At 48.9% G+C, this 22,282-nt stretch overlaps 1 protein-coding gene across 7 annotated transcripts in view; it reads left to right on the forward strand.

Moving 5' to 3' along the window:
- Positions 1–22,282, forward strand: part of LOC119966295 (tensin-3-like) — a 533,488-nt gene that overhangs the window by 260,991 nt on the left and 250,215 nt on the right. The window contains exon 1 of one of the 7 annotated variants that reach the window (XM_038797769.1): positions 12,697–12,774. The exons of the other annotated variants lie outside the window; for them this stretch is intronic. The gene's annotated coding sequence lies outside the window, so the exon portion shown is untranslated. Of the gene's footprint in view, positions 1–12,696; positions 12,775–22,282 lie in introns of those variants that run through there. 7 annotated transcript variants of the gene reach the window in all.

Here is a 22,282-nt window from a genome sequence, read left to right on the forward strand (position 1 = left end):
GAGCATGTCTTGCTGTTCAAATTTCTCACAGTACTCTTCAAATTTGTTTAGTACCGTTTGTAAGCTGTTTCTGTCTTCACCTTTTGAGTATTTAAATCCATTATAAACTTTCCAAGCTTCATTTCCTTCGATGAGAATTGCTATTTTAATTTCGTCTGAGGCTGCCGCTGCATCATATGCTATGATAGCGAAATCGAACATTTGTTTAAACCTTTCCCAGACACTTCTTACTTTTCCAGTCGTGTTCAGGTGAAGTGTGTGTCCAAGGCACATCCTCTCATCAGCAATGTCTTCCCCAGTCGAATGTCCAGCAGGAGATCTCCATGCCATTCTTGGTTGAGATTTCCATGCCATTTTTTTTTTGTTTTCTGTATCTGCAGCTGAGTTGTCCTGTCATAAGCGTCTGAAATCACTCCTAGGTACCATGTGTTGTTACTCGTGTCTTAATAAAGCTCGTAGTCTCAAGTGTGGAGAAGATGCTTTATTGTGGGTTCGTTCAGTTTCCAGAGCTCGACCTAGAACTACCTTCCAGTGCTATCTACCAGCTTTGCTTACTGTGTCCTGCTTACCAGCCCGCCTGCTGTGAAGAGTGTATATGTGTTGCTCCAAGTTCTGCCCTCAATGAAGTGTGTCCTCACTTCCTGTCCTGATCTATTTATGTGGCTCTCCCGTGCTCCCTCTAGTGGTTGCTCAGTTGTGTTGCATCTGGTTAACTTGTGATCACCACATCTGTGACCCCTGGTTATTGGATGCTCTGCTCACAATAAAGAGGTCCTTCATATCAACTCTAATTAGGAGCCTCATTATTTTATGCACCTCAATTAGATTTCCCTTCATCCTCATCTGCCCCAAAGCAAACAGCCACTTCATATCCAATATTTCCTCAGCTAAAGTTCTCCAGTCCTTGTCATGTGCTTATAAATCCAACACAAAAGTACTCTGGGTGCTGGAAACAGAGTTAACATTTTAACTCCGTTTTCTTTTCTTTAGAACAGGCCTGCACTGATTAAAGGTCATTGACCTGAAATGTTAACTCTGTGTTTCTCTCCACAGGTGCTGCCTGAACTGCTATTTCCAACATTTGTTTTTATATCCTGTTCTGCACCCTCCCCAGTGCAATACTATAATAAATCTCTTATTTAGGAGTGTCCCTAAATATATAATCATAAAATTCAGTAATCACAAGTGTGCAGCAATAACACCTCCTTGCAATCTGGACTGCATACAGTGCCTTTCACTTGTCTCAGGTGACTTGTGCGCACTTGTTAGATCTTTATAACTAAAAACATTTTAGTGAGACACGCCCAGATACCACTTGTTACACTGTTTTGTTTACGTGTTTCAACCTACATCAATTTAACATGTAATTATACGCAACTCATTTCCAAATTCCTTCTGTGGAAATATGGTCAAAATATCTCCTCGTGGTCTATGTGTTGTTGGTAATTAGCCATTGTCCACAAAGGACCAAAGGCATCAGTGTGCTGATATATAGCTTTGGGGCACCATACAAACATAGGAAATAGGAAGAGGAGTACACTATGCATCCCTTTGAGCCTGCTCCACTATTCAATGCAATCATGGTTGATTTTGGGCTTTAACTCCATTTTCCCCCAAAATCTGTTAATACTCTGAGCAGCTAGAAAATCTTGACTATCCCAGCCTTTAATGTATTGAGCCCTGGAGCATGCACAATCCCCTGAGGTAAAGCATTTTAATGATTTCATAGAATTTGATATCATAGAATTTACAGTGCAGAAGGAGGCCATTCGCCCCATCGAGTCTGCACCGGCTCTTGGAAAGAGCACCCTACCCAAGGTCAACACCTCCACCTTATCCCCATAACCCAGTAACCCCACCCAACACTAAGGGCAATTTTGGACACTAAGGGCAATTTATCATGGCCAATCCACCTAACCTGCACATCTTTGGACTGTGGGAGGAAACCGGAGCACCCGGAGGAAACCCATGCACACACAGCGAGGATGTGCAGACTCCATACAGACAGTGACCCAAGCCGGAATCGAACCTGGGACCCTGGAGCTGTGAAGCAATTGTGCTATCCACAAGGCTACCGTGCTGCATACCGTGCAACTCTTTGAGTGAAATAATTTCCCCTCCTCTTAGTCCTAATTGGCCCCTTGTCCAACAATGTGCAGCTTAGGTGGATTGGCCATGATAAATTGCCCTTAGAGTCCAAAATTGCCCTTCGTGTTGGGTGGGGTTACTGGGTTATGGGGTTATGGGGATAGGGTGGAGGTGTTGACATTGGGTAGGGTGCACTTTCCAAGAGCCGGTGCAGACTCGATGGGCTGAATGGCCTCCTGCACTGTAAATTCTATGATTCTATGAAACTGACCTGTGTTTTAGAGCAGTGTTCTTCAAACTCGGGGGCGCGACCCGCAGGTGAGTAACGGGCGGGTGTCGGGAGGGTCGCGGAGCCGTCCTTCACGGCTTCCGATCGCGCAAATCCCCGCACAGCAGCCAGCTTTTAATAACGCCGGCTGCAAGTGGCCTTTAAAATGGCCGCGAACATGTGAACAAAATTCGGCCACAGTGCGCATGCGCGATCATCGGCGCGCATGCGCAAAACTATGTGCATGCGCGCCGATTATCGGGCGCGCATGTGCAGTGCGGCCGGGTTTTTTTAAACTGTCGTAGCTTTTTGTTTTACAAGTTCGGGGGGCGGGTTTATTTGATAAAATTTTACAGGAAAACAAATGCAGAGCTTTGGACAAATGGAGACTCCATACTTTCCGACACTGGAAGGCTTCACCTTCATCCAACAGGTTCCATTGGAGGAGCGGGTATGAGGGCCAAAGGGACCCAAAACCTCCATTTGTATCAGCAGCAAACAAGGTAAGAGAAAATGGTGGGTTGCTCAGGTCGGCCGGTGTGGGTCGCGAAGGTCGGCCGGCGTGGGTCGCGAAGGTTGGCCGGGTTGGGTCCTGAAGGTTGGCCCGTTGGTAAAAATGGGTCCCCAGAAAAAAAGTTTGAAGAACACTGTTTTAGAGTCCCCGACCAATGGAAACAGATTCTCCCCAACCCTTCCGCACGCAGTGCTCCATGAACTACCACAGCTAGTATGAGGATTGAACCAATGCCAGTGGATTAATTCTGCATCACACTTTGGTTTCAGTATAATACTATATGATTAATGTATAAACTTGTAAAGTATCCAAATGATGGACAAGCTTTTTGACAAAACTAAAACATTCTAATAAAAGGATACGTAGAATTATTTTGAAACCGTTGCAGTTTGCGGACGATGTAAACTCTCGATTCATCCTGCCAATTTACAGAGCTTGCTTTACTTCAGTTAAGGGTGAATATGCACAGGGCTCGTGTTGGATTTTACTAGTGAAGTCGTGCTATTTCTCAGTAGAGAACAATGGCAAGCACCCACTGCTTCATCCTGCAGGCTTATCTAGAGCACTTATGCTCTTCACAAATATAAAATACATTTGTTAAAAATGTTGCTGTATGTTTTCATTAATGGTTCGGGCCATTCAACACCAGGGATCAAGTCCAACCCATGATCCACAAAAATCACACTAGTGTCCTCTGAGCCCTGAATTTAAATCCAGGTGTAAGGACACATCCTGTTCCAAGCGGGAGTGCTGGAATTTGGAGGCTGAGTTAAATATCAAGTTGGGTACAAGTTGTAGCCAGTGAGTAGCACTTGTAGGTTTAAAATGTTGGTCTATCTACTGTATATCTTTCAATGCAGCTTCTGTCCCAAAAACAGAGGGGGTGATTCTCCCAAATGGAGCCCAAGTGTTCGTGCCTTAGTGATCGCCGTTGCGTTTCACGCCGTTCCAGCCTCCTTTCCCGGCGCCAAATTGGCGCCGCACCAACCCGCGCATGCGGAGTTGGGCCGTGCCAACCTGCGCATGCGCAGGGGACTTCAGCGCGCTGGCCCCGACTCAACATGGCGTCGGTGTTCAGGAGCTGGCCGCGCCAGAAGGTAGGCCCGGGGGGGCGAGAGGCCAGCCCGTCGATCGGTGGGCCCCGATCCCGGGCCAGACCCCATCGGAGGCGGCCCGGTGTAGGGCTTGGAGAATCGCCCCCACGATGTTAAGGGGGAGAAAAGTGGACTTCTTCTAGAAATTAAGGGCGCAATTTAACAGCTGTGTTGTGCCTGGCGAGGGTCTGGGCATGCCGGTTAAATAGCGGGACAGGCCAAAATCAGGATGTGCCCCAGGCACAAATTGGTTCGCAATTTATCCAGCCCGCTCCCGGTGCCGTGTTCCAGATCCCCCCCAGTGAGACACCAATTAAGAACAATCTCCATCTCATTTATGATATGCAAGTCCAATCTAATGGCCTCCCGGGATCTAACTGACTCCCTTTGAGAGGGGCTCAGCGCACTTTTTTTTTTTCAAACGTTGGAAGCTGGCGCAATGGCTGCTGAGGAGGTGAGTAGCCATTTCCACCCAGGCATGTCGCCCCAGTGCCGGGCGGGTGGGGGGGAGGGGGGCGAGTGGGGGGTGGCACGGCTGGTCGGGGAGTAACGCCTGGGTTGGGGGATGAAGGGCTTAGTGTCTGTGGGGACTAGAGGACATCCTCCAATATTGTGCATACCCATAACGGGAAACTACAGCTGCTGCCTGTCTGTCCGACCAAACACTTCAACGACAGAGCCCTAGTCTTGGTTATATGCTGAAGATCACTTTTACTCCCTTTGACTGTGAGCAGCCTCTAGCTTCAGAGCCCGAAGGCTATTGCTAACAATGAATTGGCATTGTTAGTTATGTGAGCACTTCACAGCTCCCAAGTGCCTGCAGTTGGTGTTTTTTATGTGTGCTCCTGCTTTTGGCTGCAGAGCTGTCTGAAGGCCTAGCTTCTATTTGCTGCGGCTGCCACTTCTGATTCTTTGACCAGGAGTGAGGCAAGGGGAGGATTTGGCTGGGCTACTACTGGACTGAAGACGGGGTGGGGTGCTTTGTCGCCCCCTCTTCTATGCACTGTGTTGGTGTGGCTTCAGGTAATGATTGTTCCTGCCTTGAGAATCTGCTGCTGGAGCTGCCAGAGGGGGAGTGAGAGGTGGAGAGGTCCTAATGCTGTTGCTGCTACTTAGAAGCTGTGTGTCTGCTTGCTGCCACCTCTTTTGCTTCTGTTGCCAGGAGTGAGGAAAGTGAGATGTAGCTACTGCCAATGTTGACAAAAGTAGCAGGGTGCCTGATGATTCTACTGAATGATTTGCTGAAGGCAAGCAGACCACTTTGCAGCTTGCTGGCGCTTGTGTTGTACTGCTGACTGTTCAATCTTTCATGTCTGGAAGCTGTGTGTTTGCGCGCTATTGTCTCTTTTAATTCTGTGACCTGTGGCAAGGAGAGCGAGGGTGTCAGGTGGCCTGCTGTTGCTACTCTGGAAGGAAGGGTGGCAGACTGATTCAACTGAGCAACTTGCTGGAGGTATGAAGAACTACTTTGTAGTTTTCTGGTGCTTTTATTGTCCAGCGGACTGTTCAGTGTTTTATGTCTGGAAGATGGGTGTTTGCTTGCTATTGCCTCTTTTACTTCTGTGGCCAGGACCAAGAACTGGGTGGAGCAGGTGGCCAGATGCCTGTACTACAGGAGAAGGGTGGCAGCTCACTTGAACTGGACAACTTGAAGGCCATGAAGAACTGCTTTTGAAGGTTGTTGGTGGCTTTCTGGGGCTAGTGACTGTTTGCTGTTTCAGATTTGGAGGCCGTGCAAATTGTTGGTGCCTTTTCATACTGTTGCTTATTTATATCTCCTGTTTGGGAGCTATGTGTATTGTTCTGCTCACTGCTGAGCGCCTTTGCATTGTCTCTTTTTGTTGAAACTTGAGACTCTGAAAAGTGGTGCTCTCTTACTCTTCCGCCATGCTCTGCGTCAGTGTGACTCTCCGATATATTGTGATAACCCCAAGCGACTTTCCACTGATGCGAGTCCGCTGCTGGGAGCTGCAGGAGTGGGGGGGGGGGGGGGGGGGGGGGAACGGGGGGTTCATTCGGATGTTGGTAACATTACACTGTTGATTATTTCTTTAATGTGTATTAGGTTTTCTGTGTGTAGTGTCATGTGAGGCCATGGAGATACGGTGTTGGACTGGGGTGAGCACAGTTACAAGTCTTACAACACCAGGTTAAAGTCCAACAGGTTTGTTCAAAACACTAGCTTTCAGAGCACTGGTCCTTCCTCGGGTGAATGCCTGAGGAAGGAGCAGTGCTCTGAAAGCTAGTGATTTGAAACAAACCTATTGGACTTTAACCTGGTGTTGTAAGACTTCTTACTGTCATGTGAGGGTCCTTTTAAGAAAAGTGTATTTATCAAATAGCTGCAGTGATGTCATTGTGTGGGTGGAGCTGAGTTGTGTTGCTGGCGTTTTACTTTCGGTTTGAGTTGGAAGCTGTTTTTTGGCTCTTTGTTTTAGTTTCATTTTCAGTTAGGGGAGCTGCATTCAAACCATGGAGGTGTTTTCTCTCTCTCTCTGCCTACTAAAGAATGCCTCCAGATCACTTGATGATTTCAAAGTAATACCTGTTTCTGTAAGGAATACAAACTTACTGTCTTTATTAAAAAGGGTTTTTGACTTATGGATGTTGCTAGGAAGGTTATTAAGGGTTACCTATAGCGTATTGTATCTGTGGGGATTATCAGTGTTGGTAGTTGATAAGATGCTTACTGTGTGTTTATAAAATGTTGACTGGATTCATAGAATAAACATTGTTTGTTTAAACATACTTTAGACCTCTGTTGTATCACACCTGTGAAGTGGGCCCTTGTGCTCCCCAGAATCAAAATCTATTAAAAGTTGAGTCAGGTGAACTCCATGATATACTGTGGTATTCTCTAAACCCTGGCCCATAATAATAGATCCAAACTTTGTGTTTGTACCAATATTCTGCAGCGAAAAGGTCCCTGTGTGTATGGCACGGTGACTTTTCCTTGTCGATTACTGGTTACTGTTATCTGTGGACTGTTAAGTTGTTTAGAACATAGAACATAGAACAGTACAGCACAGAACAGGCCCTTCGGCCCTCGATGTTGTGCCGAGCAATGATCACCCTACTTAAACCCACGTAACCCATATACCCGGACCCAACAATCCCCCCATTAACCTTACACTACGGGCAATTTAGCATGGCCAATCCACCTAACCTGCACATCTTTGGACTGTGGGAGGAAACCGGAGCACCCGGAGGAAACCCACGCACACACGGGGAGGACGTGCAGACTCCACACAGACAGTGACCCAGCCGGGAATCGAACCTGGGACCCTGGAGCTGTGAAGCATTGATGCTAACCACCATGCTACCGTGAGGCCCCTTTGTTTGTTTGTTTGTTTGTTTTTTGTGTAAAGCTATTCTTGACTGTTTAATAAATACAATATTCCCAAGTGGATTCACATGGGCACAGGTGAGTGTTATTGCTTCGCATTCCAATCAAACTGTGAGGCCTGGACACTTTGCTGACCCCTGGCGGCATCAGCACCAGAGAGGCAGCAGCTAACAATCAGGCACCCAAGAGCTGGGCCTCAGCACTCAGGGTATCCCCCCGACCAAAGGGCGAGTGTGTGGCTCAGTGGAGGGCGCCTGAGCACAGTCTCCAGAATGTTCCCGGCAGGGATCTGGGCTCTATAGGCTCCTGATGTGGCCAGGGCTGAGTGTGCAGAATGGGGTTCTCCACTGGCTATAAGGGTCCTGGGGTGAAAGCCAGAACTGATTGTCAGTCTGTCTCCTTCTCCAATTCCTTACAGGTACCACAATGGATGGTGTTTTTGACCCCCCCCCCCCCCAGCGGCAGCCCTCGCGGTGTTGAAGGCAGTCCAGGCGGTCAGGCACCGGAGAAGGTGGCAGCAGTGTTGACGCAGGCCAGAGGCGTCACCCCATGTGCAGGGGGCCACCTTACAACCGGTGAACCCGGCTGCCCGTCAGGCCGAGGGGGGACCCAGAGGGGAACGCCAGCGATGCCCAAAGTTGAACAGGCATCATTGGTCATGCAAAGAGATGTACAAGGCATAGTGATGGTGTAGCACCTGTATCATGGCCTCGTGGACTTTGCAGCCTATGGAGGAGGAGTGCGCCTGCTCCCAGTGTGCACGAAGGTCACCCCAGTCCTGAACCTTTATGTCACAGGATCATTCCGTGGCGCGAGTGGGGATTTGTGCGGCATTTCAACATTGTTGCTTCACAGCTCCAGGGTCCCAGGTTCGATTCCCGCTTGGGCCACTGCTTGTGCGGAGTCTGCACCTACTCCCTGCATCTGCGTTGGTTTCCTCCCAGTGCTCCGGTTTCCTTCCAATGACGTGCTTGTTAGGTGAATTGGGCATTCTGAATTCTCCCTCAGTGTACCCAACGAGGCGCCGGATTGTGGCAACTAGGGGATTTTCACAGTAACTTCATTGCAGTATTAATGTCAGCCTACTTGTGACAATAAAGATTATTATTATTTTTCCACAAGTGCATCTGTAAAGTCACTGCCCTGTATGCCCGGGTAACTGACTACATCAACTTTGAGCTGGGCCAAGCCCATCAAGATGCCCAGGCAGCAGGATTCTCCACCATTGCTGGAATGCCCCAGGTCCAGGAGGCCTTGCGTCCTCTTCATGAACAGGAAGGGTTTCAACTCCCCGAATGTTCAACTCGTGAGCGACTACCACCTCAGGACTATACAAGCTTCCCAAAGGAGCATGCATGATATCTCCATCCTGGAGACTTTAGAACATAGAACATAGAACAGTACAGCACAGAACAGGCCCTTCGGCCCTCAATGTTGTGCCGAGCCATGATCACCCTACTCAAACCCACGTATCCACCCTATACCCGTAACCCAACAACCCCCCCTTAACCTTACTTTTATTAGGACACTACGGGCAATTTAGCATGGCCAATCCACCTAACCCGCACATCTTTGGACTGTGGGAGGAAACCGGAGCACCCGGAGGAAACCCACGCACACAGGGGGAGGACGTGCAGACTCCACACAGACAGTGACCCAGCCGGGAATCGAACCTGGGACCCTGGAGCTGTGAAGCATTTATGCTAACCACCATGCTACCCTGCTGCCCCACTTTGGAGATACCCGCCGTCTTTGAGGATTATCCCAGGATGTCGGCTTGCCTCTTGGGGCATCAGGGGTACCTGCTGTGGTCCTGGTGGATGACACCAGTGTGGAGGCTGGAGATAGAGGTGGAGACCTGATATAACGAGGTCCATGTTGCCACCCATGCTGTCATTGAGCGGTGTGTCGGACTGCTCAAATTGCAGTTCTGATGCCTGGCCCGCTCTGGTGGTGCACTGCAGCACAACCCCCCCCCCCCCCCCCCAAAGAGGGTGTCCTTGCCCTCCTCCACTTGGCACACAATAGGTGACGTGCTGGAGGAGGATGAGGTGGTACATGCGGCAGAGGATGAGGAGCCAGACGAGGGGGTCTCGGACGAGCCTGTGGAGTAGCCGGAGGATGGAGGACAGGCAGCGACAGGGCTCTGACATTCCCGGAGTTCCAGGGAGGCCCTCATCTTGCCCACGTCCCATAGGATGAGTGGATCTGTCCGTCAGCTCACCCCCCCCCCCCAACTCCCACCGCTTTAACCACCACCACCCTCATCCCCATTCCCCTCCTCCCCATCTCTGTCCCTCTCCCCGACTACCCTGTCCCACCCTCCCAGGGTCTGTGTAACATCACCCCAGGGTGATCGGCCTGTCTCAACACTGTCAGTGGGCCAATATAAAAGGCAGGAAAATGATAACTCACTGTGAGGTTAGCGCTGGTGCTCCCCAGCTTATGCCAAAGTCCTGACTCTTGCCTTTCTGCTGACGGTGCTCTCACGCCCCTCACCTTAATGAGGTCTGCATCAGTGGCTTTTGCTCTAGAGCCACTATTCCCAGGGGGCTGGGAGTGGGGGAGCAGAGGGCAACATGGGGGTGAAGGTACAGGCTGGCCGGCTGTGCAGAATAACGTAACAGAGGCTTCTCATGTATCAAGTTTTAGATGCTTAATAGTGAACATTTGAAAAATCTATTTTCCCTAGCTACAGATAGTGCTACTCCCCCGCCTCCCAGTGTCCACTCAGTATCTTTTTAATCGGTGCTCTGCCGCTATGTTGAGGTGTGACCCCAGGATGCACATCAGAGGTGAGGGCAGCCCGCTGCTTCTCACGATCTATGGTCTTTGATGCCTATGGTGGACGTTATCTGAGGAGATCTGGAGCCGGAAGGCCCCATCCGACTTGATGGTGTCACTGGCATCGCTGTGCCACCCTGTTTTGCCTGCTGATCCTGAGACCCGTCTGTGTCAGGAGGCGGCGGGGGGGGATTCGGATCAGGTGGAGACCGTTGTCATCTCCCTGGTGGCAGGCACCAGGTCGGCCTCCAGTGTTCCCTTCTCCCGAAAGGCCCTGGTATCTCCATGGGACAGAGGGGCAGCTGAAGTGAGCTCCGTGGCGTCTGAGCCATCTGGCTCTGCCAGTCCTAGCACCTCCCATTGTCTGCTCCATGGTGTTGACACCCTCAGCAATGCTCCTCAGTGACTGGGGCATGCTCGGCAATGTCCACCTGCGTCTGGAATACCCCTCAGTGACTGGGGCATGCTCTGCAGCGCCTCAGCAATGTCCACCTGCGTCTGGGATACCCGTCAGTGACTGGGACATGATGTTGAGGCCCTCAGCCATGGTCTTCACTGACTGAGCCATACCTTGGATCCCACCACTCAAGGAGCGAATATGTGCTCCAGGCTTTCCATTACGGTTGCCACTCTAGCAGTGTTGGCTTTGTGCCTCGCATGTCAGCACCATTTCCTGAGCCGTAGCCTTTGGGACTCCAACAATCGGCTATATAACTGCTGGAGTTTAATTGACATCCCCTCCTGAATCACATGGCCATTTCCTAGCGTCTGCATCAGCTCTGGGATAAATGTGCCCAGAGGTTCGGCATCTGACTGGGAATCAACTGAGTCCTGGGATCCAGCAGACGTCCGACTTCTGACTCCCTTGGATGTGCCTGCCTCCACCCGATGTGCTTCGGCAATTGTGTGGTGCTCACCAAATTGTGCCCCAGAATGTGTCGCACACTGAGGTATGTCTCTGCATTGGTGGTGAGTGGGGACTCCTCGATGGTGGTCTCTTCGGAGCTTGACACCAAGGGGTGTTCTCTCAGGAGTCGGGGTCTCATCAGCAGCTGGCCCGGCCCCATCAGTTGGAGATCCTGTGAGCCAATGGACATGTGGTCAGTGGGAGGGAAGGATCATTTTGTCTGACATGAACAACTCAATTGAGGCTGGTCATGTGGTTGAAGGGGCAGTGGATCCTCACCACCTGCAGCGCAGGCCAACCTCGCTGTGGGTGACTGCTCTAACCTCGGCTAACCCGCAAGCTCCAGGGCCCGTTCCTCATAGGGGATGAGGACTCTGATGTCCGGAACTCTGACGCCAGTCTGTGCCCTTTCATGTCTATTATGGGCTAACTTCTCCAGTGAGAATAGCGAAGGGGCATTGTGAGCTGCATGCTTGGTATATCAGGAGGGGTCTATGGAAGATGGCATATATGGGCACCACACCTGGGCATAAGGGATGTGCCTGTGGTGTTGCTGGGGCACAAGTGCAGTGATTGGATATGGAAAAGGTTTGAGGTGCCAGCCACTGACCTGTTTTGGGGGGGCAGGGTGGGGGAGGGGGGGCTGTCAGGGAGGAGGCAGACGTGAGTGATGCCAGGGGGCTGGTGTTAACTTAGCCTTGTGGCCGTTGGTGGTCGTTGGGTTTGTTCCTGCACTGTACGGCAGTCCTCCTGGACATGCTGCCTAAACTCACGGCCGCTGCCACTGCCTCCCATACAGCATTTGCGGCCCTGCTGCTGGTCCTCTGTCCACCTTGGGGGAGCAGAGTGTCCTGTCTTGCTTCCACAGTCCCCAGCAGCTCGGCCAGGTCAGTATTCTCAAAGCGTGGAGCAGGTCTGCGTGCTGCCATGCTTGTGCGCTGACTGGGAGTCAGTACAGGGGGAGCGTTTAAGAGCAGCTCCCCCTTGTCAGCAGGATGCTGCTGGACACGAGTCTGGGGAATCAGCTGGTGGGACAGTCAGTTGAGCGTGAAGCTCGTGGGGAATCATTTCGGGCACAAAGTGCCATTAAATAAAGGCCGTGATCTCACCGGCTCGGCCTTCGGGAATCACCCAGGAAGTCACGACCGATATGGCACTAGAACTTCTTCCATTAAATTGCGCTCAAAGTTTAGACATTTCAGGATAGCCTGTTGAAAAACAGTTCCAAGCCATGCAGGTGGCAAACCAGACTCTGTGGGGCTGGGATTTTGATATGGGTGTCTGTGTCTGCTTGCGACAGTCGTGTTGGGAATGTCGTACTGAGGGGCCAATAGCTGCCTTCAGAATTCCAGTGAAGAATACCTTGGAGGAAAATGAGGAAAGAATAGCCGTCCAGAGTCGACGTTAGCTCCGTTTTCTCTCGACAGATGCTGCCAGACCCACTGAGATGTTCCAGTATTTTCTGTTTTTGTCTCAGATTCCAGCATCCACAGTGATTTGCTTTTATATTATGTTTGCAATGTCAGTTCACGGTTCAAACACTTGAGGGCGCTCCTGCTACTGCATAATCTTGTCATCGGCACTTTTCATACTTTTCAACCCTAAACAGCCAATTAGGGCACTTGTTTGTGACAGCTTGTTCCATCCAAAACTCGGCTTGAGTCCCGATTTGCACCACTCTGTGAGGCACAATAATTTATTTCTCCAGCCTGCAACTCCTGCTGTTTCAATGTTGCACCTTTTATATCGAAGCAGCACTATCCTGAACAAAAGGTAAGCAGCAAAACTTTAGGGTGAAATGGCACATGCTTATTGGTACAATATCGATGAAGTTAGCCCATAATATCGATGAAGACATCAGAATAGATTACATGGAAGGAGTTTTTTTGGCCGAAAGTATCTGAACTAATCTCATTGCTCTAGTATCTCCCCGTAGCCCTGAATGTTCCTCTGTTGTAGATGTTTATCTACTTTCCCTTGGAAGTTGCAATCTTCTCTGCCCCGGCATGTTCTTGCACTAATACAGATAGATGTCAGTGATACAAAGGCAGCTGGCTAAAAGGCCCCATTAATGATTTAAAAATAGCTGACTTTTGGTTTAAAATGTCAGCCTTTGTGGCAACACCCTGTGGAATCACTCCTGCTTTGCTAGCTGTTGAAACTCCCAAGTTGAATAAGAGAGGAAGATTCAGAGGAACCATGACCATAATAATGTTGATAAAGCAGAGGGTGAGAGGAAGAGGCTAGAGAAGAAAGATTTGTCGGGTTTCATATCCTGGATGGAGGTTAACCTTTTTTGTAAGAGGAAGGATTGCTCTTTGGTATACATCCTAGTATCTTTAATATTTTCTTTACAGCTCTGCAGTAGGCATTAAAGAGGAGAATCGTTTTTGCGGCCCAACTGACGCATTTGTCTCACCCAAGTAAAACTTAATCAAAAGTCATAATACTTCCTTTGTTTAGTTCTCAATATTATTCCTTTTTTATAAACAAAGATTTTTTAGAAAATATATTTTATTGAGGCATTTTCATAAAAACAAATCGAAGCAGAAGTAAACTTGCCCAACATTATAAATAACATTATAAATAACCAACACCCACCCCTCCCGTTTCTCCCTGTCCTCGCTCCCATTCTGCCTTCCCCATTGTAACCACCTTCCCCACCCCCTCTTTTTGCTGACCCCTCAATCCTCCTTAAAGAAGTCAAAGGACGGCTTTCACCTCTGAGCGAACACGTCAACCAACCCCCTCAGGACGAACTTGACCTTCTCCAGCCTCAGAAATTCTGCCAGGTCACACGCCCACACCCCTGCTTTTGGTGGCCCTGAATCCCTTAATCTCAGTAAGATCTGTCTCTGGGCTATCAGGGAGGTAAGGGCCAAAACATCGTCGTCCCTCATCCCCTGGACTCCAGCGTCTTCCGGCACTCTCTTATGGACTGATCTGACCTCTTCATACTGAGTAGTACTTCACCCGATACTTGTTTCTATGTATTTAGTTTGTGTATTTTTTTATGTCCAATGTTTTTTCATCTATGGAATGATCTGGCTTGACTACGCAGAACAATACTTTTCACTGTACCTCGTACACTTGACAATAAAACAAATCCAAATCCAAACCCCGGATATTGCCACCTCTGGACTTGGGGCTCTTCACCCCCAGCACCTCGGACATTACGTCTGCAAACCCCTTCCTTTATCTTCGGACATGCCCAGAACATTTGGACGTGATTAGTGGGTCCCCCGCACCCCGCCAACATCTATCCTCAACCCCTTCAAAAAAACCTACTCATCCACACTACCATCATATATGTTCTATGAATTACCTTAAACTGAATGAGCCTTAGCCTCGCCACACGAGGAGGACGCATTCAACCTTTGCAGGGCCTCAACCCACGTGCTGTCGTCCTCTTCCCCTCCCAGCTCTTCCTCACACTGATGCTTTATATCCCCTACCGGAGCCCCCTATCAATCCATCAGCTCCTTGTAAACCTTATATCTTCTCCCTCGACAGTACCTTATCCTGCAACCCCCAAGGCTGGCAACCCAGGAAAAGATGGCACATCTCTCGTCACAAAATCCCGAACGTACAGGTACCTGAACCATTCCCCCATGGCGGCTCATACTCTTTCTCCAGGTCCTCCAATTTCGCAAAACTGTCCCCTGAAACAGGTCTCCAAACTGTTTGGCCCCTGCCTTCCGCCACCCCTGAATCCTCACATCCAGCACCCCGGTGCAAACCTATGGTTGTCACAAATTGGTCGGACACCACCACTTGGCTCATGGAGTGTCTGGCCTGCGAGAACAGCAGAGGCAATGTTAACAATGCCCATAAGCTTGTTCCTCTACAAGAATCTGCCTCCATCTGCCCTGAGACGACCCCTCCGACACTACCCATTTCCTAACCACTGCGATGTCCATCGCCCAGTAATAGTTCATTATGTTCGGCAACGCCAACCCTTGCCCCGTTCCAAAAAGCCCTCTTGACCTTTGGGGTCTTTCCCAAGAGCAGCACGTTGACCATTTTAAAGGATGACGTCGGAACAATAATCGGGAGGTTCTGAAATCCGACCAGGAACCTTGGCAGCACCGTGATCTTTACTGTCTGCACCTGTCCCGTCAGCGACAATGGCAACACATCTCAATGTCACCCTTCATCTACTCCAATTCAAATTCAACTTGTGCAACTGTCCCCAACCCCGCGTCACCTGAATTCCCAGGACTCTAAAGCTCACCCCCACTACCTGAAACGGCAGCTCTCCTAACCTCCTCTCCAACCTTCTGGTATCAATCGGGAACACCTTGCACTTTCCCATCTTCACCTTGTACCCCGAGAGAGAACTGGCCATAATGCCCCCAATATCAACCAATGGGTCCGAAGTGCCTCCCACAGGGTGGCATTCCTCACCCTCTTGCACACCTCTTCATCCGCCAACAACCCCACATCCAGTCTCCATTCTGTCGCTTGGCTCCCGCCCCAGGTCCACTCACAGGTCTACACAGTGTGGTACGTGGTCAGGGACCCAATCACCGAATTCTCTGAATCGACCAGCCCCGCCAGTAACACCTTGTCCACCACAAAAAAAAATCAGTCCGAGAGCACACCCGATGAACATGAGAGAAATATGAAAATTCCTTATCCCTCGGCCCTCCAAGGGTCCAGCCCCTGGTGCATGTCACGTGACCCTCCAGAATCCCCCTCGCATGTCCACGGTCATCACTCCCTTTCCATCTGCGCCACATCAACCTCACCCTTGTTAGAGACCCATCCTCCCCCAATTCCCAAACAAAACAACAACCCCACCCCCCTCCCCCAACATCTATCTCCTGACAAGCCCCCACTACACTCCCGTTAACTAGCCCGCCTAGCTAGCATAATGGCCCCAGTCCGAGGACGCTAAACCCCTCTTCCCCCCCCCCCCCCCATCCACACACCCCCAAAAAGCAGCAAAAAGTGCACTCACCCTTGATTTTCCCCCACAGAGGGCCTGCCCACCAAACACCCCACCATCAAAACAAAAGAAACATTTCGAGGGGGAAAGTTTCCCGAGAACCAAGAAACATTTTCACAAACTCCTCCAAAGTTCAATGTCCTCCATCTCCTGCCAGTCCATTGTTCCTCATCACCTCCTCTGACGTGCCAAAATAATATTCACTCTTCTGGAAGGTCACCCAGAAGCAGGCCGGGTACAGCACCTCCAAGTTCACCCCCTTCTTGAAGAGGACAGCCTTGACCCGGTTAAACCAGGCCCTCCTCTTTACCAGTTCTGCACCTAGTGCCTGGTACACCTGCAGCTCGTTCCTTTCCAGTGCACTTCCTCATCTGCCTCGTCCTGAAGAGGCTCCTCTTTAGCCAGAAAGTGGTGCAAGCACACCACCATCGCCCTTGGTGGCTTGCCCGCTTGAGGCCTCCTCATCAACACGCTGTGCGCTCGGTTGGTCTCCAGGGGGCCGATCAAAGGCCCCTCCCCATCAACTGTTCCAACATTTTGGCCACAAACATCCCAGCCTCTGCACCTTTGATGCCGTCAGGCATCCCCACGATCCTCAAATTTTTGCCTCCTGGAACGATTCTCCAGATCCTCCATCTTCTCCTTCACCCTCTGCTGGGCCTCCCACGTCACCCCACCTCGGCCACCAATGAAGTCAACTGCTCCTCGTGCTCCCCCTCCTCCACTTTCTGGATCGCCTGGCCCTGGGATTCCCACCTCTGCACCACTCTCTCGATCCCAGCTTTAATCGGCTCCACCACTATGGCCAGGTCCCCCAGGGCCTCCTTCCTCTGCTGGCTGAACTCCATGAGCTGCTCCATTGACCACTGGGCGGGCAGAATAACCCATTTGTCCTCATCCATCTAAACCTGTGGCACACCACGAAGACTCTCTTCTCTCCCCACTCCTAGTTTGTGGACCCATCAACCAGTCACATCAGAGGAGTTACACCTTCTCCATGTACTCCTACACCTCTTTCCATCCACAAACTTCTCCCTTCAGACGAGAAAAAGACCAAAGAATACTGCCTTGAGCAGGAGCCATCAGATGTGCGACCGCTCACTCCCGGAAGTTAGATGAGACGTGGAAGTTAACGATCTTTGCTGTGAAGTAAGCTTTGTAAGCAATTGTGCTTTCCGCACAAATTATGCACTGCCTGTAATTGTAGAAAAGAGGAAAGGTGGCGATACCTATCTCCATTCAAATGATAGACCGCAGGAAGCTCTGTTTTACACAATACCATGCTCCCCACTGCCCTTTAGGAAATGAGTACCAGAGAAGAAAAATAATATTTGAATGTCTGAACTTCATCGTGATAAACGTACCATATATAAAATGAATGTTGTGTTGTTGTTTTGTGCATTATGCACCATGGCAGCTGAGAATGTTTTTCTCAATTCATGTTGTTCTGACTTGAGTCACAAATCAATTTCAACAATGATTTACTTATGGTTTTCAGGTGAATCATCCAATCAAATCAAGCCAAATAGACAAATATACAATCGTAGCTACTGATTAAAATCGTTCTGCCAGCTAATAATAGGATGACCTGTGAAAGGAAAAATTGCTATTAATTTTGATTTCCTTTTCACATCAATGTTTCCCATGAAATTAAATTTTGTTGGCCATCTTCCTTGCCCTTTATCTTGTAAAGGTGCATGACCTTCGCTGTCAAAATTTCAGATGGCAAAATATAGCACCACTAAGCAAAACGTGTTTCGAGCTTTTGGCAGTGGATGAGATTACAGAACACAATATTTCAGGACACTAGCATGATTTATAATTCTTTAGCTAACAAGTGTTCCATACAGTTGGATGTAATTAATCATAGAATTTCAAATCGTCTTCAAAATGTTGTTTGTTCCTTGCTTAGTGGTGCAATGACATGTTGAAATCAATAGAGTAGATGCATATTGTTTTCCAATATGGCACTGAAGCATAACCATTTCAATAGTCAGTTACCTTAATATATCATGACCAATACTTGTGTATAAATTATAATTGGTGAAATTATTATTTCCGGGATGGCTTATCATAATTGTATGCTACATAAAGTAGGGGTGAAATTTGATGACCTCTGAAATTGGGCATGCGGATCACTGTATGCGATTAACTTGCCCCCATTAGCTGCAACACAGATAGCATGCCAAATTTGCGCTGCCTGCTGCTTTAAAAGGTTTCACCATCCAGCCAGTAGAAACCATGCCTGTTGATTGGCCCCGTGCTTTGGTATTTAGTTCTCATCATGAGTGGCATTGGTTAAAACTAGCCTGGATTGCATAAAGCTAGCCTCAACCTTTTTTTTATATTTAGAGAACCCAGTTTATTTTTTCCAATTAATGGGCAACTTAGCGTGGCCAATCCACCTACCCTGTACATCTTTGGGTTGTGGGGGCGAAACCCATACAAACACTGGGAGAATGTGCAAACTCCACACCGACAGTGACCCAGAGCCGGGATGGAACCTGAGACCTCGGCACCATTGCTAACCACTGCGCCACCGTGCTGCCCAAGCCTCAGCCTTTTTAAGGAGAAAGTACGTTGCAGCTAGATCAGGTGTGGGTAGTTGTGCTGGAAGAGAATCTGACCTGAGAAACATTGAACAACCTCGGATGGTGTGGACTCCAAAGATTTTCAGATGCTGCAGCGAAGGTTTGTGGCGGAGGTGGAAGGCAAGAGCAACGCCTGGTATCTGTTGGGGTCTGGAGGCCATTCATACAGGCAGTCAGCAGGCAGTGGAAGCAGGTAACCATGGAGGTCAATGTCAGGGGTTGAGTCCTGAGGACTTGGATGTAATATCACAAGAGGTTATACATTATACCCCATTCATGAACTATGCCATTGTTAGTTTCTTAGACATCAAAGAGGTGCAACCTGGCCAAGCAATGAACGAGCAACAAGGTGACAGCACTGATGAACTTAAAAAATAGGGGCAAGAGTAGACCATTCAGTGTCTCATTCCTGCTCTGCCATTCAATAAAATCATGGATGATCGGACGTTGCCTTAATTCCACTTTCCTGCGTGTCCCCCTTAACTCTCGGTTTACTTGTCAATCAAACATCTGTCAATCTCGGCCTTGAATATATTTAATGACAGTCTCCAATGCTCAATGAAGGAGAGAATTTGAAAGACTACCGGCTCTCTGATGGAAGAAATACTTATCTCTGTCTTAAGTGGAATTTTGAATGCTGTTCCCATTGTTCGAGACTCCTCCATGAGGGAAAACATTCGCTCAGTATCTTCCCTGTCAGAATCTTCCATGTTTCAGTAAGATTATCGTGCATTCTTCTGAACACCAAGGAATATGAGGAAACCTTTCCTCATAAGACAAAGCCCTTCATCCCAGGAATGGGAAATGGTTGGCCCACTGAAGAACAGGGGAAGGAATCGATGTGTAGAGCCAGAGGAAATGGGCGAGGTACTAAATGAATACTTTGCATCAGTATTCACCAAAGACTCTGGAGAAGGGTGTGTAGATAGCCTGGGTCACATTGAGATCCAAAAAGATGAGGTGTTGGGCGTCTTGAAAATATTAAGGTGGATATGTCCCCAGGGCCTGATGGGATCTACCCCAGAATACTGAAGGAGGCAAGGGAAGAAATTGCTGAGGCCTTGACAGAAATCTTTGGATCCTCACCGTCTTCAGGTGATGTCCCGGAGGATTGGAGAATAGCCAATATTGTTCCTTTGTTCAAGAAGGGTAGCAAGGATAATCCAGGGAACTACAGGCAGGTGAGCCTTCCGTCAGTGGTAGGGAAACTACTAGAGAAAATTCTTAGAGACAGGATCGACTCACATTCGGAAGCAAGTGGACGTATTAGCGAGAGGCAGCACGGTTTTGTGAAGGGGAGATTGTGTCTCACTAACTTTTTAAAAGAGGTCACAAAGATGATTGATGCAGGTAGGGCAGTGGATGTTGTTTATATGGACCTGAGTAAGGCCTTTGACAAGGTCCCTCGTGGCAGACTGGTACAAAAGGTGAAGTCACCTGGGATCAGAGATGAGCTGCCAAGATGGATACAGAACTGACTCAGTCATATAAGGCAGAGAATAGCAATGGAAGGGTGCTTTTCTGATTGGAGGGCTGTGACTAGTGGTGTTCTGCAGGGATCAGTGCTGGGACCTTTGCTGTTTGTAGTATATATAAATGATTTGGAGGAAAATGTAACTGGTCTGATTAGTAAGTTTGCAGACGACACAAAGGTTGGTGGAATTGCAGATAGCGATGAGGACTGTCAGAGGATACAGCAGGATTGAGATCGTTTGGAGACTTGGGCGGAGAGATGGCAGATGGAGTTTAATCTGGACAAATGTGAGGTAATGCATTTTGGAAGGTCTAACACAGATGGGGAATATACAGTGAATGGTAGAACCCTCAAGAGTATTGATAGTCAGAGAGATCTAGTGTACAGGTCCACAGGTCACTGAAAGTGGCAACACAGGTGGAGAAAGTAGTCAAGAAGGCATACGGCATGCTTGCCTTCATTGACCAGGGCATTGAGTATAAAAATAGGCAAGTCATGTTGCAGTTGTATAGAACCTTAGTTAGGCCACACTTGGTCGTATAGTGTTCAATTCTGGTCGCCGCACTACCAGAAGAATGTGGAGGCTTTGGAGAGGGTGCAGAAGAGATTTACCAGGATGTTGCCTGGTATGGAGGGCATTAGCTATGAAGAGAGGTTGAATAAACTCGGTTTGTTCTCACTTATCGGAGGTTGAGGGGCGACTTGATAGAGGTTTACAAAAATATGAGGGGGGTAGACAGGGTGGATAGTCATCGGCTTTTTCCCAGGCTCGAAAGGTTAATTACTGGAGGGGCATAGCTTTAAGGTGTGAGGGGCAAGGTTTAGACGATATTTACGAGTTAAGATTTTTTTACATAGAGCGTAGTGGGTGCCTGGAACTCGCTGCCGGAGGAGGTGGTGGAAGCAGAGACGATAGTGACGTTTAAAGGGCGTCTTGACAAATACATGAATAGGATGGGAATAGGATGGGAATAGAGGGATATAGACCCCGGAAGTGCAGAAGATTTTAGTTTAGCATGGTCGGCGCAGGCTTAGAGGGCCGAAGGGCCTGTTCCTGTGCTGTACTTTTCTTTGTTCTTTGAATCTTATCTGACTGCCTCTTATGCGATTCTATAATTTTTCAAATAAGGAAACCAAATTCAAAGCTACGAATCTTGACACCTGCTCTGGCAAGCACTTGAGGGCTCCTCAAGAGTGGCAGCAATATTTCAGTATGCCACTTGTCTGTTCCATCACATTTCATGTAGCAGCAAGGCTTTCAATGTATACGTACATCAGCCTTGTGTTCGGTGGTTAACCTCTGCTACCCCGTAGCCACATTTGGTTCGTCAAAGTGGCTCAAACACATCTGATACAGGAGACTATCTTGACCTGTGTGATTCTCTGCCTATGTTTGACACCAGTTAGATGTTGAGGGAGTGAAATCGCTTTATTTCCTGTAGAAGACAGTTAACATGAGCTGCCCACAAGGCAATGTAAGTTTAATCAGTGATGCTCTGCACCTTGGGGAAACCTGCCATCCTAATGAGATGATTAATTGGCCTGATTCTCTTGGGAACAAGAAGATATAGAACATTTCAGCGCAGTACAGGCCCTTCGGCCCTCGATGTTGTGCCGTCTTGTGAAACCCCTCTAAAGTCCCTCTATACTATTCCCTTATCGACCATATGCCTATCCAATGACCATTTGAATGCCCTTAATGTTGGTGAGCCACTACTGTTGCAGGCATGGCATTCCACGCCCTTACTACTCTCTGAGTAAAGAACCTACCTCTGACATCTATCCTATATCTATCTCCCCTCAATTTAAAGCTATGTCCCCTCGTGCTGGACATCACCATCCAAGGAAAAAGGCTCTCACTGTCCACCCTATCTAATCCTCTGATCATCTTGTATGCCTCAATTAAGTCACCTCGTAACCTTCTTCTCTCTAACGAAAACAGCCTCAAGTCCTTCAGCTTTTCCTCATAAGATCTTCCCTCCCTGGGCAGCACGGTGGCACAGTGGTTAGCATTGCTGCCTACGGCGCTGAGGACCCGGGTTCGAATCCCGGCCCTGGGTCACTGTCCGTGAGGAGTTTGCACATTCTCCCCGTGTCTGCGTGGGTTTCACCCCCACAACCCAAAAGATGTGCAGGGTAGGTGGATTGGCTGTGCTAAATTGCCCCTTAATTGGAAAAATAATTGGGTACTCTAAATTTAAAAAAAAAAAGATCTTCCCTCCATACCAGGCAACATCCTTGTAAATCTCCTCTGTACCCTTTCCA

Source organism: Scyliorhinus canicula, chromosome 5, assembly GCF_902713615.1.
Source record: "Scyliorhinus canicula chromosome 5, sScyCan1.1, whole genome shotgun sequence".
NCBI lineage: Eukaryota > Metazoa > Chordata > Chondrichthyes > Carcharhiniformes > Scyliorhinidae > Scyliorhinus > Scyliorhinus canicula.